We start from the raw sequence: 18,378 nt of genomic DNA, 5'->3' as shown, positions 1-18,378 counted from the left end.
AACAGTGGTTCATGGAGTTGCTTTACCAAATGTCTGCTAAGTGTTAATGTCACCAGACCTTCTGATCACGGAGTGCACTGGAGAGGAGAGAGGGCAGGACTATGAGCTGAAAATCATGTGATGCAATCTAGACCATCTCGTACTTCCCAAGCGCTTAGTACAGTGCTCTGCACACAGTAAGCTCTCAATAAATGATTGAATGAAGGAATGAATCTCAGGTCCAAGGTGGGGCAACATAGAGGCTGTTGCTAGTGAGACAGGCTGGGACCTCAGAAGAAGGGTTTCACTCTGGATGTAAGATGGAGATCAGAAACAGGGAATGGGGTGGGCAGGCAGGCAGAGAAGGTAATTAAAGGGGTCTTTTTTTTTCCAGATTTATTGAATATTCTGAAAGTCTTCTAATTAGTCCTGAGTGGGACGACGTGGGGGCTGGGGTTGTTTTTGAGAGAGAAATGACAAATTCTCAAAATATGCCCTTCTCCTAATTTCGGTTATTTGGGAATTAATTGATAGGAAGCCATCTGCTTTGGACTCTGTCTTTCATCTGTCTCTTTGAAGCATGAGTCACTCAAACATAAGTTTGTGCATCATAAGTATTTGATGGTTGGGGGTGGGAGCAGGATTGCTAGTTGGGGTATAGTGAGAAAGAAGCGAGGAATAATCACTTCACTTCTTTGTCTCTGTTTCTTCATGATAACAAAACAATTGATAAAGCAGTCACTGAGTTTCATATCAATCAATGAATGAGGTAAGTACTGAGAGTGGGGTGAATATCAAGTGGTTAAAGGGAGCAACTTTATGTGAAGAAGCCAGAGTGGGCTTAAAAGACAAATCAAGATCAGAAATGAGAGTAGATGGTCAGAATAATGAACAGATCCAGAAGAAGAAAAAAAAGAACCCCTTCAATTCATCCTAAGTAGGACATTAAAATTTACAGCCACTTTCTCCAGCACCCAGATATTATTAAGCACGTACTGATGTTTGTGTCTGCTGCAGGCCGGTTTGCCCCACCTCCATTTAACTTTCAGAGTAAAGCCTTCAGAGTAAAGAAAAAGAAAAGAAAAGAATAAGAATAAAGAAAATAAAAAAGCTAATGAAAGGACTACTTAAGTTCTCTTCTACTCCTTCCTGCCTGTCTCCTCCCACTCTTTCCCTGTCTTCATCTTGTCTTGAGAGTAAAACCTTTGGAAAAAGAAAAAAAGGAAGTAAAATAAAACAAAAATATAGACAATATAAAAATGAATAGTTTAATTTTCTTCTACATTTGCCTGCCTGTCCTCTGCCCACCCCAAGCTGTTTTTACATCTCCAGCTTGTTCCAGAGTAAAACCTCCAGACCTCCAGAATAAAGAAAAAAGAAAAGAAAAGAATAAGAATAAATAAAATAAAAAATAGAATAAAGACTACCTATTTCTCTTTTCCATCTGCCTGCATGACTGAGGAAACAGTGGGAGATTTGGGGATATTAAGGGAGTGGCTCCAGGGAAGAGGGAGGCGGTATATTATGCTAGAAATAATGTGATGTGATCCTGACCTTCTCAGGTTCCAGGAGGTGCAAAGTGGAGGCTGCTGTTTGGGAAATGGGCAGGAAACCCAGACAAAGATTTTCACTCTGGATGTGAAATTCATGCAATGAGGGTTGCATCATATCTGGGAGAAGGGATGTGGGAGGCAATACCATTTAGGAAAATAATTGCACCCCTTTGCCGTAAGTTTGGTAGGCTTGATGGGCTTGACACAACCTTGGAGATCAACCACATAATTATAATTCATTCATTCGTTTAATCATTTATTGAGTGCTTACTATGTGCAGAGCACACAGGGAAGTACATCCCTGCCCACAACGGGCTTACAACCTAGAGGGAGGGGAGAAAGACAACAAAACAAGTAATTTGGCATCAATATAAATAAATAGAATTATAGATATATATGTATGTATAGGGGGAGAGCAAAAGGAGTGAGTTGAGGTGACACAGTAGTACAGGCGAGATTGAAGCACAGTGAGGAGGTTAGCACCAGAGGAGTTGAAGTGTATGGGTTGGGATGTAGAAGGATGGGGAGGTAAAATGGGGCAAGGTGATGGAGGGTTTTGAAACCAATAGTGAGGAGTTTTTGTTTGATATGGAGGGTGATAGGCAACCACTGGAGATTTTTGAGGTGGGGTGCCTTGAATATTTTTGTAGGAAGATAATTCAGGCAGCGGAGTGAATTATGGACTGACGTGGGGAGAGGCAGGAGGTTGTGAGGTCAGAAAGGAGTCTGTTGCAGTAATCCAGTTGGGATTATGGGGTAGCAGTTTGGATGGAGAGGAAAGGGTGGATCATGGCGATGTTTTGAAGATGATACTGGCAGGATTTCATGATGGAATGGATATGTGGGGTGAGTGAGAAAGTGGAGTCAAGGATGACACCAAGGTTGTGGGCTTGTGCGATGGGAAGGATGGTTGTGCTTTCGACAGAGATGGCAAATTTCAGGAGAGGAAAGGGTTTGGGAGGGAAGATAAGGAGCTCTGTCTCGGACTTGTTGAGACTGAGGTGGTGGGAGGACATTCAAATAGAGGTATCCTGAGGGCAGGAGGAGATGTAAGCCAAGAAGGAGGAAGAGAGAAAGGGGGAGGAGATATAGATTTGGGTGTCATCTGCATAGAGAGGGTAGTTGAAGCAGTGGGACTGAATGAGTTCTCCAAGGGAGTTAGTGTAGATGGAGAATGGAAGGGGACCAAGAACTGAACCTTGAGAGACCCCTACAGTAAGGGGATGGGAGAGGGAGGAGAGGACTGTGAAGGAGACTGAGAATGAACAGCCAGAGAGATAGGAGGAGAACAGATCAGTGAAGCCAAGGTTGGATAATGTATTGAGGATAAGGGGTTGGTCTACAGTGTCAAAATCAGCTGAGAGGTCGAGGAAGACTAGGATGGAATAGAAGTCATTGGATTTGTCAAGAAGGAGGTCATGGGTGACATTTGAGAGGGTGGTTTCAATGGAGTGAAGGGGGCAGAGCCAGATTCGAGGGGGCCCAGGAGAGAGTTGGAGGAGAGTAATTTGAGGCAGCGAGTATAGATGACTCACTCCAGGAGTTTGGAGAGGAAAGGCAGAAGGGAGATGGGGCAATAACTGGAGGGGGCTGTGGGGTCAAGGGAGGGGTTTTTTATTATGGGGGAGATATGGGTATGTTTGAAGGTAGTGGGGAAGAAGCCATTGGAGAGTGAGCAGTTGAAGATGGTAGTTAAGGAGGGAAGGAGGGAAGGAGCGAGCATTTTTATAAAGTGTGAAAGAATGGGGTCTGAGGTGGAGAGGGAGGTACTAGAGAGGAATCAGGAGAGACCCTCTGAAGATACTGCTGGGAAGGATGGTAAAGTTGAAAAGGGGGCCTAGAAGTGGGGGGATGGAAGAGGGGGAGGGATGATTTTGGGGAGCTCACACCTGATGGTGTTAATTTTCTTAATGAAGTACATGGTCAGATTGTTGGGCATGAGGGATGGAGTGGAGGGCTGGGTGGGGGGAACAGGGGTTCTGAGGAGGGAGTTAAATGTTTGGAATAACTGATGAGGGTGATGGGCATGGGTGTCAATAAGGAAAGAGAGATAGTTTTGCCAGGCAGAGGAGGGCAGAGTTAAGGCAAGAAAGGACAAACTTGAAGTGGACAAGGTTGGCCTGATGTACAGATTTCTGCCAGCGGTGTTCAGCGGCTTGAGCATAAGAGCGAAGAAGATGGGGAGTGCAGGTGATCCAGGGTTAGTGGTGTGAGATCTATGAAGAGACAGGGGAGCGAGTGAGTTGACCTGAGTTGAGTAGAGAAGGTAGTATTGAGAGCATCTATTTGGTCATCCAGAGTGGGTAGATTGGGTATGGAGGCTAGGTGGGGTGTGACCCACTGAGCGAGTTGGACGGGGTTGATGGAGGACTCTGTGGGGGAATAGTACAGATTAAAAGCAGAGGAAGAGAGTGGGACAGGAGGCAAGTGAGAAGGTTGGAGTCATTCATTCCTTCATTCATTCTTTCAATCGTATTCATTGAGCAATTACTGTGTGCAGAGCACTTTACTAGTCAGAGAGAGGGATTTCAGAGTTGGTGAGGATGGAGATTGTGCAGCGGTTAGAGATGATGAAATAAAGTGTGTGTCCAAGTAGGTGGGTGGGGGAGGTGGGGTGGAGCAGGAGGTCGGCGGAGGTGAAGAGTGCAGTGTGGCTTAGTGGAAAGTGCACGGCATTGGGAGTCAGAGGTCGTGGGTTCTAATCCTGGCTCTGCCACTTATCTGCTGTGTGACTTTGGGCAACTTCTCTGTTCCTCAGTTACCTCGTCTGTAATATGGATACTAAGACTGTAAGCCCCACATGGGACAACCTGCTTACCTTGTATGTACCCCAGTGCTTAGAACAGTGCTTGGCACGTAGTAATCGCTTAACAAATACCACTATTCTCCCCTTCTAGACTGTGAGCCCATTGTGGGCAGGGACTGTCTCTGTTGCAGAATTGTGCTTTCCAAGCACTTAGTATAGTGCTCTGCACTCATGCATTCATTCAATTGTATTTATTGAGCTCTTACTGTGTGCAGTAAGACTTTCAGACTGTGAGCCCACTGTTGGGTAGGGACTGTCTCTATATGTTGCCAAGTTGTACTTCCCAAGTGCTTAGTACAGTGCTCTGCACACAGTAAGCGCTCAATAAATATTATTGATTGATTGATTGCAGATCACTGCACTAAGCGCTTGGGAAGTACAAGTCGGCAACTTATAGAGACGGTCCCTACTCAACAACGGGATCACAGTCTAGAAAGCACACAGTAAGCGCTCAATAAATATGATTGAATGAATGAATAAAAGGTGGGTGGCAGAGGGGTCCCCGGGTACATCTATGTGGATGTTGAAGTCTCCAAGGTTCAAAGTGGGAATAGAAAAAGAGAGAAGGAATTTGAGAAAGGGATCAAGATGGTTAAAGAAGTTGGAGGTGGGACCTGGGTTGCTGTAGATAATGGCTACAAGAATTTGGAGGGTGGTAGAGGCAGATGATATGAGCTTCAAAGGAGGGTATCACACCCCTGTTGTAGCAGTATATTAACTTGAAACAGTGTTTTGTTAGAATGGACACATGAGAAAAATGGATTCCCCAACCGCCATTCCTGTTTGGTAAACAAACAGTGGGTCTGTGCAATAAAAATATTTTCAAGAGATACAATTTCAAACAATAAAATAATATCAGATTAGCATGCAGCATATCAGAAGAGGAATATTAGTCCTTGAGCAGAGGCCCTGGAAATAGGAAGATACCAAGAGTCAGATGCAAAAACAGCAAAGTCCTTTTCAGCCACTTCTTAGAACCATCTTCCTAGAAAATCTTAATAATGATAATAATAATAATGATGGTATTTGTTAAGCACTTATTATATGTCAAGCATTGTTCTAAGTGCTAGGATAGATACAAGCTATTCAGGTTGGTCACAGTCCCTGAACCACATGGGTCTCACAGTCTTAATCCCATTTTACAGTTGAGATAACTGAGGCACAGAGAAGTGAAGTGATTTGCCCAGGGTCACACAAAAGACAAATTGCACATCTGGGATTAGAACCCAGGTCTTTCTGACTCCCAAGTTTATGCTCTATCCACTAGGCCTTGCATATCATTCTATCAGTCAATGCTATTTATTGAACACTTACTGTTTAGAGAGGACTGTACTCTGAGCTTGGAAAATTACAATATAATAATAACAATCATAATGATGGCATTTATTAAGTGCTTACTATGTGGAAAGCACTGTTCTAAGTGCTGGGGAGGTTACAAGGTGATCAGGTTGTCCCACAGTGGGCCCACAGTCTTAATCGGCATTTTACAGATGAGGCACAGAGAAGTTGAGTGACTTGCCCAAAGTCACACAGCTGACAAGTGGTAGAGCTGGGATTTGAACCCATGACCTCTGACTTCAAAGCCTGGGTTCTTTCCACGCTGAGTCAGAGCATCTGAGTTATAATTCTGACTTCACCACTTACCTGCTGTGAAAAGTTGGACAAGCCACCTTACTTCTCCAAGCCTCAGTTACCTTATCAGTAAAATGGGGATTAAATCCTATTCCCTCCTACTGAGACTGCAAGCCCCATGTGATTCAGGGACTGTGCCCAACCTGATTAATAATAATAATAATAATAATAACGTTGGCATTTGTTAAGCGCTTACTATGTGCAAAGCACGGTTCTAAGCGCTTGGGGGGATGCAAAGTGATCGGGTTGTCCCACGTGGGGCTCACAGTCTTAATCCGCATTTTACAGATGAGGTAACTGAGGCTCAGAGAAGTTAAGTGACTTGCCCAAGGTCAAAGAGCAGACACGTGGCAGAGCCAGGATTCGAACCCATGACCTCTGACTCCAAAGCCCGTGGTCTTTCCACTGAGCCACGCTGCTTCTCTATATCTACCCCAGCCTTGGTTGGCACATAGTAAGTGCTTAACAATCATTATTTTTTTTTTGAGAGGGTGGAGGGGAAGAGTGCAATACAACAGAATTGATAGATATAGTCCCTTCCTAATTAGTTTATTTATTGCAGTTCATTATCTCTCATTCTCTCTCTTTATCTCTCTCTCTCTTTATGGATATGTGCATGTGTGTGTGCATATGTTTGTATTCATATGTAAACACGCACACATGCATAAACATCTAGTCCTCCTATTGTGTTTTTGCAAAAATCTCCATGAATGAGAAGTTGCACTACAGTACTGGCTCATTTCAAATGTTCATGCAGGCAAACAGTTTCTTTTGACACCATGGTGGCCCATATCCATATAGGCTGTTATTATTGGATGAATGTTCTGTAATTCCTTAAAAACATTCTAACTAAATGCCTTATGCAGAACTCATTGGACTGCAAGCTACTAGAGGGCAGGGATCCTGTCTACATATTCTATTGTATTTTCTCAGAGCTTACTACACAGTATTTTGCACACAGTAAACATATTGAATGATTGATAACAGTGTGTGAAATTGAGTACAGTAATAAGTTAAAAATATATTCCTTTCCAATATACATTTAGACAATATTTCTAGTTGCTTACATGACCACATATGTGTCATTTATCTTCAGAGTTGACCCTATTTGTAGTGAGATTATTTTTTCTTTTGTTGACCTTAAACATTTAAAGTTTTCTCAGTCATATTTGGTCAAATTGTTTTTAAAAAGTTAGGTATCGAACATTATGAATGCCTGAAAAGTTCTAGTTTGTATCATGCATTTTACTGATCACTGTATGTTTTTATTAAAATTATGCTATTTTTAAGGTGCTCTAAACCAAATCTTAAACAAAATGGACAGCCAACCCACAAAAATCAATAAAAAGTAATATATTAAGGTAGTAAATGCCATTTTTTATCATTGTCTCCATGGGTTTCACATATATTTCTCATTAAGCAATGATACGTATACATTTCAAAGCCAATAACCTAAAATATGTCAATGGGTATAAGGAATGACAAGACTATGGACTCATCATTCTGAGAATAAAATGTGTCCCATTGAAGTCAGTAATTTATAGATTATAGCAATAATTTAGGTGACAAAAGATACCTACGGATTAACTAGAGTATTATATAGAGGCCTTAAATCAAAGGATATTAGAAAGTAAAAATTGAAGGGTTAGTCCAGATAGGAAAGAGAATTAATTGTAGTAGTACTAGTGTCTTCTTCCAGTGTTGTGCCTATGCATATATGTTGTGTGCTTTCATATGTACACATACATATATGAATACCACAAACAACCAGTATGATTTAATATGATCTGCCCAATGTGCAGAGAACATTTATCAGCATATTTGTACTTACTAATGATCTCAGTCCTCTCCTGGGACTAAATCCCTCACTGGTAGTAAAACAGGTGGCTAGAGAAGTGGAACTATTATTTTGTGGCATTAGGATGCATTAACTATTTTCATTGTTATTCTTCCTGTACAAAGTTGATATTACAGACAGATTTTATCAATGTGTACTCTAATGTGGCTGAGAATCTCTTTCACAGTGGGTGGATGTAAAACTGCCCTTTGTTGAAGTAATACATTTGCTACAAACTGGCAGGCACTAGTTTCACTTATTCTGCTAGGTGATAGAAGCTTCTCAAAGTCTCTCTTCTAGGACGTATCATCCCATGGGAATTTGATGAACTTAGTTAAACATTTACTATATTTGGCCCTCAAGAATGGGGGATAAATTGAACCAGACCGAACCTAATTTCCTCAGTGATGATACAGTCCAGATTTACTCCGTTCATGAGGAGAAAAGGACCCCTTTAATTCTGGTGTAGCCTGTTCATTCATTCATTCAATCGTATTTATTGAGCGCTTGCTGTGTGCGGTGGATGAATCTTAGGATCTTGACAAATGAGTCAGGGCAATTAAACCTTTTTAGTAGTTGGCAGATAGTGTTAAATGTGCTTGTAAGCTAAAGAAAAAAACAAAACATGAAGAGTCCTTGATGGTTTTTCCCTGAATTTTTCTAGTGTCTGGTGTGCAGCAGAGGAAATATTGTTTTATCTTATTGCCACTTTGCAATTCAGGGACTTCATGGCTTAGAATATTCCATTTAATTTATCAATCTGTGCAGTATGGTTAAATGGAAAGAGCACAGGCCTGGAAGCCAGAAGACCTGGATTCTAATCCATCCATCCATCAATCAATCAATAAATGGTAACTATTAGGTGTTTACTTTGTGCAGAGAACTTGAACAAATCACAACTTATTTCTCCCTCAGTTTCCTCGTCTTATGTGGGAATGAAATTCCTGTTTAGAACCCTCCATGGCCATAGAGAAGATTCAGATCTTTCTGTAAGATTATTCTTATAACTACCATTATTATCATTATTACTAATAATGATAATTAATTATGATATTGCTAAAGCAATTATTATGATGTTGATGGCATTTGTTAAGCACTTACTATGTGCAAAGCACTGTTCTAAGTGCTGGGGAGGATCCAAGGTGATCAGGTTGTCCCATGTGGGGCTCACAGTCTTAATCCCTATTTTACAGATGAGGTAACTGAGGCCCAGAGAAGGGAAGTGACTTGCCCCAAGTCACACAGCTGACAAGTGGTGGAGCTGGGATTAGAACCCATGACCTCTGACTCTCAAGCCCGGGCTCTGCCACATGTCAGCTGGACAAGTCACTTAACTTCTCTGTGCTTCAGTGATCTCACTATAGAATGAGATTAAATCCTACTCCCTCCTACTTACACTCTGAACCCATGTGATACAGGGACTGTGCCTAACCTGATTAAATCGTGTCTATCCCAGTGCTTAGAACAGTGTTTGGCACTCAATAAGTGTTTAACAATTACCATAATTATTATTATTAGGGCCAACAGCTCATCTACTTTCTTCACATCTGCTGAGTCCGGCACTCAATTGCAACCTTAAAAACCAGTGGGATCTTCGCAGTTTATGTAATACCATTTTCTCTGCATATCCAGGGGCCTAATTATTTACTAGAGTTCCTCTAAAGACCTGATCACAGTGAAACAGTTGACATCATAACATTTTTCATCAATTATCTCAAAAAAGGGCAAGGCATCTTTGATTTGGAAGTCACTGTCTTATTCATTTGCTTCAATATTTTGAAAACTGTAAATTGTAGAAAACCATGCCTGTTTTGAACAAAAGTTGTGTAGGGACCCTTGCAAAGTGCTTGAAAAGTATGTGCCATTTGTGGTAAGTTTGTTACCTCCTGAGGATAGGCTATACGGCTAGCAGTATCATGTGTCTGGTGAGTTAATTTGGCTCAGTGAAAACCCAAAATCTGCTTTTCCAGGTCAAAGGAACACTTGCTTAGGCTAAGCTCCCAGGAATTGTGCTGTGCTTTTCTCAGTTGGAAACAGCTCATTACGTTTCTCACACCAATAAACCCCATGTTGACTGAAGAAAAAAATAAAGCACACTGTTATCCCAGGAAGGAAAACTAAAATTAACTCTACTTAAATATTTCTGGCAAAACAAAAGACAAAATTACTTTTAAGTACAGTGAAGCATAAGCTTTGCTACATCCACTTGAGTAATTATTAGTAGCTTATTCTGCTTCCATTTCAAATTCTGTATTGTTGGGTTTAATCATTTTTTCCATTTCTGAACAACGCAAAACATCCAGCAAGGCTTCATTTCCCCCAGTGGCTGTCTTTCTTGCTAGAAAGAAACACATACAGTGTTCAAGTGTCTACTGAAAACATACTGATATTAACCCGTTGCTTTTTTGCAACATGTCCAGGTTTTCAGTAATACAGTATTCATAATTTGAGTCAGTACTTCAAAAATGTGGCATTTCCACGTTTTGGCAAAATAGCCTTAGAAGCAGTTGACAGGGTTTTAGATTGTTATTTTTCTGAAATTGAAGCACAATGCCTTCATGTTGTAGGTTTGAACTAACTGGGCTAGAAAAAAAATTTCACATATATGACTACACCAAAAAGAGGTTTATAGTGAGCCTCATTGGACTGGACATATCCAAAATAGTTTTCCGATCTGACCTGGCTCTGTTGGAATAGAAAACGTGATGAGACAAATATTTTTCATTTAATAATTTGTGTTCTTCTTGGCTTCATCTCTGAAAGAAGCACAGCGAGGATGGTACTAAAATGGCAGAAGGCCAAATTTTAAAGATGAATTTTTGCCAAGATTCTGATTTTCAAATGGGGGCATCCTGCTTGGTTTGACTGTTGGAATAGTTGTATATATATTCTTCTTTCTTCCAAAATGACTTTCACCTTCAGTCTTGGTTTGTCATTCGGGTTGTGTAAAAGCAGAGCAGTGTGAAAAATGGTTTTAGTAAAGCAAAGAAAAAGGGAACTGGATGAGGTCGTTCCCATTCCTTATCCAGTGCCTTCTGATTCCCCATTCACTGCTCTCCTGATTCTCCAGGTTGTTATGGAGATGGGGACCTTGAGGTCAAATGCCAAGAGCCAGACCCAGGGGTGGGGTATATTAATGTCGGTCTCCCCATCTAGACTGTAAGGTCATTGTGGGCAGGGAATGTGTCTGTTTATTGTTATATTGTTCTCTCCCAAATGCTTAGTACAATGCTCTGCACACAGTAAGCGCTCAATAAATATGATTGACTGATGACTGACTGATTAAGGCTTGGCTGTTGGTGACCCCATCAGCTGAGTTCTGTAAATAACCTTCAGCTTATCATGGGTGACCATGTGAATTATAATAATGATGGCATTTGTATCAAAGGGTAACTCAGAACCCCTGCTAGTCATTCGATTCGATGATGCTTTTTGATTTTTTTTATGTTGTTTCAGCGCTGCTTGCTATTTTTGTAGAGAACTCCTGAATAGGAGAAGCACCTCTAGATTTGAAAGGGACATATGTCAAAAGGGTGAAAGGGATGATCCTGGTAATTACAGACCCGTTGGTTTGTCCCAGGACAAATGATCAAATCATCAGTTTCAAACCATTGGAAGAACCAAAAACAGACACAGCTACCATGGTTTGGTGAGGAGCCAATATGGCCATCACATTTAATTTCCTTTTGAATAGAGGCATTCAGTCATATTTATTGAGTGCTTACTGTGTGCAGAGTAATAATTGTAGTTGTCCAAATCATAAGGGATGGACTGGATGAATGATAGCATTACTGTTCATAGCTGGTTTGAAGTTATAGTTATGATATACTTGTCTCCTTCATTAGCATTTAAGAACTCTGAAGACATGGAATGTATCACTTTTCTATTTTGTACTTCCCAAGTTGTCCTCTCAGGGTTGCACCTGGAGAGTTTCTACTACTCTACCATTCTTGACTATGGGAGGGAAAGTCAAACAGTGGCATATCCATTCTATTCCTAGTTTGGGCAGTGGCTAGAAGGGGAAGGCAATCTGCTACAGGTCAAGACTCCCCTGTGCTGGGAAGAAAACTCTATGAATACACTACCAAAGTGATTGCGGATGGAGGTAAGTCATTCTGGGAGAGATGTGTCCATGGCATCTCTATGGCTCGGAGACGATTTGACAGCATAAGACAAGACTGCCCAAGTGCCTAGCACAGTGCAATCCAATGGATGCTTCTACCTCAGGTAATTCCTACCATTTAATTATTTTCCAATGTTTAATACAGTGCTCTGCACACAGTAAGCCCTTAATAAATAATACTATTAGTACTATCACTGTTCCAAATTGTAATAATCAGAGGCTCGGGAATTGATCGTCAGATTAGTTTTATTTAATATATCCATTGACAGTCGGGGTGAAGAAATTGAGAACCTCTAATCAGTGGGAAGATTGATTAATTGATTAATTCTTTGAAGAAAGGACTAGTATCCAAAGTCATCTAGACAGATTAGGAAAAAATGGGATACACCAACAGGACAAAATTAAAAAGGGACAAGTACTAGAAAGTAGATTCAGGGATGAAAAGCCCCAAAATGAAGCATGATGGGAAAGGCAAACTAAGGACAAATGCAGTTTAAAAAAAAAAAAAATCTGGTGATCAAAATCAACCAAAAAATGGTAAACACACAGCATATATGTACTTAGACCTTGCTGTATAGTGAGTGTACAATATTTAGGTTTCCCATTCTAAGTTCTCGGCTCTGATCTGGACTGAAATGGTGTACCATATACTTCATATGTATAATTTTGAAAGCATCAGTAAAAATGAATAGTAATTACTGAGCATCTGATGAGTGAGACACCCTGAAATAAGGACTTTGAGGGATTAAACAGAAGCCAGAAACCATTCCCTGCCCTCAGGAGTTTACAGTTAAGCAAGAGAGACCATAAACCAGTCAGACTATAATGTGTTTTTTGATAAGAATAATTGATTGCTCTGGAACTCTCTTTCTGGCAGATTTGGTAGGCTTGCTTTGCAAGACTGAGGTGTCCTCCACAGAGGCAGGCTGTCATTGTAAAAGTGCCAATCTCGGTGAAAAGTCCTTTTACACCAGAGGGGCTATCAAATGCCAATAGAACTGACAAAGTGACTAGCAAACTGTAAGTACCAGATATCACGAGGTGATTAGAAAATTTCAAAGCTGTCAGCTTAAGCAAGGATGAGCCTCCTGGGACATAGAAGTCTATATTGGCTGATAAAGCATTCTCAATGTCTTTTTTCATGAATCAAGATCACACAGTCATGAGAATGTCATCTCTGAGGTGCAACAAAATCGTACTAAACATTTATCTTTGATTACAAAATAATTTCCATTACTTTTCAGAAGGACATCTTGGAGAGTCTTTTCAAAACACAAACTAGGTGATTTTTGTAATGATGAAACTGCAGAGGACAGAACAAGTTTATGTTACGTGTTTCCAATGAACCATGACACAAAATGTTCAAAGTTGCAAAATCAAAATGGCAAACAATTAACTATAAGAGGAAGCAGAGATAAAATGGATACATTCAAGGGGAAAGTTTTATGGATTTCAATACAAAATAAAGTGGTATTATTAGTGCAGATAGAATCCCAAAGATGTTTTAAAAGTGAAGGCTTAATGCCCTAAAGGAAGACAGACAGGTCTACTGAAAAGTAGAAAGGGACTGGGAATCAGAAGATGTAGACTCTAGTCCCAAACCTCCCACCATCTTCAGAGGCGATATTAGGAAAATCACTAAACCACTTTGGACCCCAGTTTCCTCACCTATACAGTGGAGATTTTAAGGGATATAAAAGTACTTTCCCAAAGGAAAAAATTAGAAAATTGTTATCAGTCATGGATATTATGTTTATAGAATTGTTGATATTATGACAATAATAATAACAGAGCTGCAGATGGCACCAAGACCTCAACCCTAACTCCATTATATGCACCTCAAAATCAAATGCCTAAGTGTCCAAAATCAGAGGAAATTTGTTTATAGGTAACTCAAGAGCATAAGACAGGAAGCACCATTTCCAAGGAGTTCAAGAATGAAGATTAAGTTTTAAGCCCAAATAAGTCCATCTAGTCCTGTTATTATTCATACTACAGGAAAAGCACTATGGGATCTGGAAAAAAGACCATTAACATTTAGAGTTAAAAATGGTATAGAAAGGTGAGCAATCATATACACAAAGTCATTGTGAAAACCATCGATAAGCTGTCTTGTACTATTTGAGATATAATTATAAATGTGATTTATTTTCTATAACAGAGCTGCAGTTCTTCAGAAACTGAAGAAAAAGTGTGTAGTGACAATTATTAGGGAACTTTTTTTATGATTGCCTCAAGATGTTGTCAAAACAAAGTATTGGAGCTCTGGGGCCCCTAGGAGACGCTGGGAGGTGCCTGATTAAATTTACAGAATATTGGTACTTCAGTCGTTTTTTTTCTTCCAGAAATAGATTTCAAGGAGTTAAAAGGAAGAGTATTTACAGAAAAAACTCAATAATTACACAGAAAAAAGAGAAAATTTCCATCATCTATTCATTCTTTTGTTGAGGTGTACCAAAACCTGAAGCTATATCTCTCAAATGCTTAGTACAGTACTATGCACACAGTAAGGATTAAATGAATGTTATATTTTTTAAACTATTTGTTAAGCACTTACATGTGCTGTGGCAGGCACTGTACTCAGTGCTGTGATAGCTATAAGATAATCAGGTTGGACACAGTTCTTCTCCCACATGAGGCTCACAGCTTTAATCCTCATTTTACAGATGAGGTAACTGAAGCACAAATAAGTGAAATGACTTGCCCAAGGTCACACAGAAGACAAGTGGCAGAGCCAGGAAAAGAAACCATGTCCATGACTCCCAGGCCTGTTTTCTTTATAGTAGGCCACACTGCTTCTCATCAACCAATCTAACCCAGGATCCTGGGATTTTACAAGCTAAGCAAGAGCCTTAGGAACATCAAGTCTTTCTCTAAGAGTCTACAAAATACTCACCCTAAAATACTCTTGATATGTGACTACATTTTTGTGATTCTACATTTGAGTGATTCTTTCATTTGTATATGTATACACACATACATATATATGTGTTTATATATATATACACAAATGAAAGAATCACTAAAATATCTATCTATATAGATAGATAATGTTAATAATGTTGGTATTTGGTAAGTGCTTACTATGTGCCAAGCACTGTTCTAAGCACTAGGATAGGTAGATAGATAGATAGATATAGATAGATAGATAGATAGACTGTGAAAGAAAGAGAGATAAAGACTCTTTTACAGTGCCACATCTAATGCCTGCACACACAACTCAAGTATTCTGGGGGAATCTGGGGGAATCCCATATTATATCATCATCATCATCATCATCAATCGTATTTATTGAGCACTTACTGTGTGCAGAGCACTGTACTAAGCGCTTGGGAAGTACAAATTGGCAATATATAGAGACAGTCCCTGCCCAACAGTGGGTTCACAGTCTAAAAGGGGGAGACAGAGAACAAAACCAAACATACTAACAAAATAAAATAAATTTGAGATGTTGGATCTTCTGAATGGATCTCAACTGCCTTTGACATTGACAAGCACCCCCTTCTCCTGGAACTACTATCCAACCTCAGCTTCACTGACACTGTCCTCTCCTGGTCTCCTCCTGTCGCTCTGGCTGCTCATTTTCAGTCTCTTTCACAGTCTCTGTGGAAGTCCCTCAAGGCTCAATTCTGGATTTATTTCCATTCTCCATCTACACCCACTCCCTTGGAGAATTCCTTTGGTCCCATGGTTTTAACTACATCTCTATACGAATGATTCCCAAATCTACATCTATATCCCTGACCTGTCTCCAACTCTGCCGTTTCTAATTTCCTCCTGCCTTCAGGCATCTATACTTAGATGTCCCACTGACACCTCAAACTTAACATGTCCAAAACAGAACTCCTTATTTTCCCAACCAAACCCTGTCCTACTGCTGACTTTCTCATCATTGTAGACAGCACCACCATCCTTCCTGTCTCACAAGCCCATAACTCTGGCATTACATTTGATTCATCTCTATAATTCAACCTACATGTTCAATCTATCACCAAATCCTATCAGTTCAACTTTCATAATATTGCTAAAATCTGCCCTTACCTCTCCATAGTGGAACAAGCACGGGCTTGGGAGTCAGAAGTCTTGGGTTCTAATTCTGGCTCTGTCACTTGTCTGCTGTGTGATTTTGGGCAAGTCACTTAACTTCTCTGTGCCTGTAAACTCATCTGTAAAATGAGGATTAAGACTGTGAGCCCCAAGTGGGACAACCTGATTACCTTGCATCTCCCCCAGCGCTTAGAACAGTGCATGGCACATAGTAAGCGCTGAACAAATACCACTATTATTATTATCATTATTATCATTATTGTCTCATGCTGTCGAGTCCTGCCTCACCCATAGTGACGCCATGGACACATTTCTCCTAGAACACCTCACATCCATCTGAAATCGTTTTGGTAGTGTATCCACAGAGTTTTCTTGGTAAAAATACGGAAGTGGTTTACCATTACCTCCTTCCACGCAGTAAGCTTAAGTCTCTACCCCCGACTCTCTTCCACACCACTGCTGCCCGAACAGGTGAGTTTTGACTTGTAGCAGATTTCCTTCCACTCACTAACCACTGGCCAAGCTAGGAATGGAATGGATATTCATTCATTCATTCATTCAATTGTATTTATTGAGCACTCACTGTGTGCAGAGCACTGTACTAAGCACTTGGAAAGTACAATTTAGGAACGTATAGAGATAATCCCTACCCAACGGTCTCACAGTCTAGAAGGGGGTAGACAGACAACGAAACAAAACAAGTATACAGGCATCAATAGCATAAAAATAAATAAATAGAATTATAGATATATACACATCATTAATAAAATAAATAGAATAATAAATATGTACATATATACACAAGTGTTGTGGGGCGGGGAGGGGGGTAGAGCAGAAGGAGGGAGTAGGGGTGATGGGGAGGGGAGGAGGATCAGAGAAAAAGTGGGGCTCAGTCTGGGAAGGCCTCCTGGAGGAGGTGAGCTTTCAGTAGGGCTTTGAAGGGGGGAAGTGAGCTAGTTTGGCGGATTTGAGGAGGGAGGCATTCCAGCACAGAGGTAGGACGTAAGCCAGGGGTTGATGGCGGGACAGAGCAGACCGAGGCACAGTGAGGAGGTTAGTAGCAGAGGAGCAGAGTGAGCAGACTGGGCTGTAGAAAGAGAGAAGGGAGGTGAAATAGGAGGGGGCAAGGCGATGGAGAGCTTTGAAGCCAATAGTGAGGAGTTTTTGCTTTATATGAAAGTTGATAAGCAACCACTGGAGATTTTTGAGGAGGGGCATGACATGCCCAGAGGGTTTCCATAGAAAGATAATCCAGACAGCAGAGTGAAGAATAGACTGAAGCAGGGAGAGACAGGAGATGGGAGATCAGCGAGGGTGCTGATGCAGAAATCCAGTCGGGATATGCTGAGTGATTGGCTATGTCTCTGCTTGACTCTCCCTCCCATAGTCGAGACTGATAGAGTATTGGAAACTCTCCAGGTGCAACCCTGAGAGGCCCCATCCTCACTACTACAACATCAATCCAAACACTTACCCTGCACTTATCCTACAAGTGTCGGTATCCAAACACCAACACTTGTCGGTGTCAGGATGGCCAAGTGGTCTAAGGTGCCGGACTCAAGTTAACACTTCCCTTAATTGGGGCTTCTGGTCTCTGAATGGAGGCGTGGGTTCAAATCCCACTTCTGACACTTCCTTAGAGAAGCACCGTGGCTCAGTGGAAAGAGCACGGGCTTTGGAGTGAGAGGTCATGGGTTCGAATCCTGCCTCTACCACATGTCAGCTGTGTGACCTTGGGCAAGTCACTTAACTTCTCTGAGCCTCAGTTACCTCATCTGTAAAATGGGGATTAAGACTGTGAGCACCAAGTGGGACAACTTGATCACCTTGTATCCCCTGCCAGTGCTTAGAACAGTGCTCTGCACATAGTAAGCGCTTAACAAATGCCATTATTATTATTATCCTGCTTTGGTTACTGCATCAGCCTCTTTGATGACCTCCCTGCCTCCTGCTTCTCACCACTCCAGTCCATACTTTACTCTGCTTCCTGGATCATTTTTCTACAGAAATGTTCAGTCCATGGTTTCCCACTCTTCATGAGTCTCCAGTGGTTATCCATCCAGCTCCGTATCAGAAACTCCTTAACATAGGTTTTAAATCACTCAATCGCCTTGCCCCTTCCTACCATACTTCCCCGGTATCCTAGTATAACCCAGTCCACACACTTAGCTCTTCTACTGTTAACTGAGGTACAATAGTACCTCAGTCTCATCTATGTCATCCACCAACCTCTCACCCACTTCCTGCTCTTACCTGGTACTCCTTTCCTCTTCATATCTGGCAAATGATCCATCTCTCAACCTTCAAGCCTGATTAAAAGTGTATCTTCTCCAAGGGGCTTGTCCTAAATAAGCCCTCATTTCCCACTCCTTTCTGTGTTACCTTTATATTTGGATTTTCA

The 18,378-nt window shown here is 41.0% G+C and overlaps 1 non-coding gene across 1 annotated transcript; it reads left to right on the top strand.

Annotated features, from left to right (window-relative positions):
* The first annotated feature begins 17,501 nt into the window (after positions 1-17,501).
* On the top strand, positions 17,502-17,608 carry TRNAL-CAA. The gene is made up of 2 exons: positions 17,502-17,539; positions 17,563-17,608. It is a non-coding gene; the product is annotated as a tRNA-Leu (tRNA).
* Positions 17,609-18,378: the final 770 nt, after the last annotated feature.

The sequence above is a fragment of the Tachyglossus aculeatus genome, chromosome 4 (assembly GCF_015852505.1).
Source record: "Tachyglossus aculeatus isolate mTacAcu1 chromosome 4, mTacAcu1.pri, whole genome shotgun sequence".
Lineage (NCBI taxonomy): Eukaryota > Metazoa > Chordata > Mammalia > Monotremata > Tachyglossidae > Tachyglossus > Tachyglossus aculeatus.
This window is presented reverse-complemented; position numbering and strand designations above follow the sequence as displayed.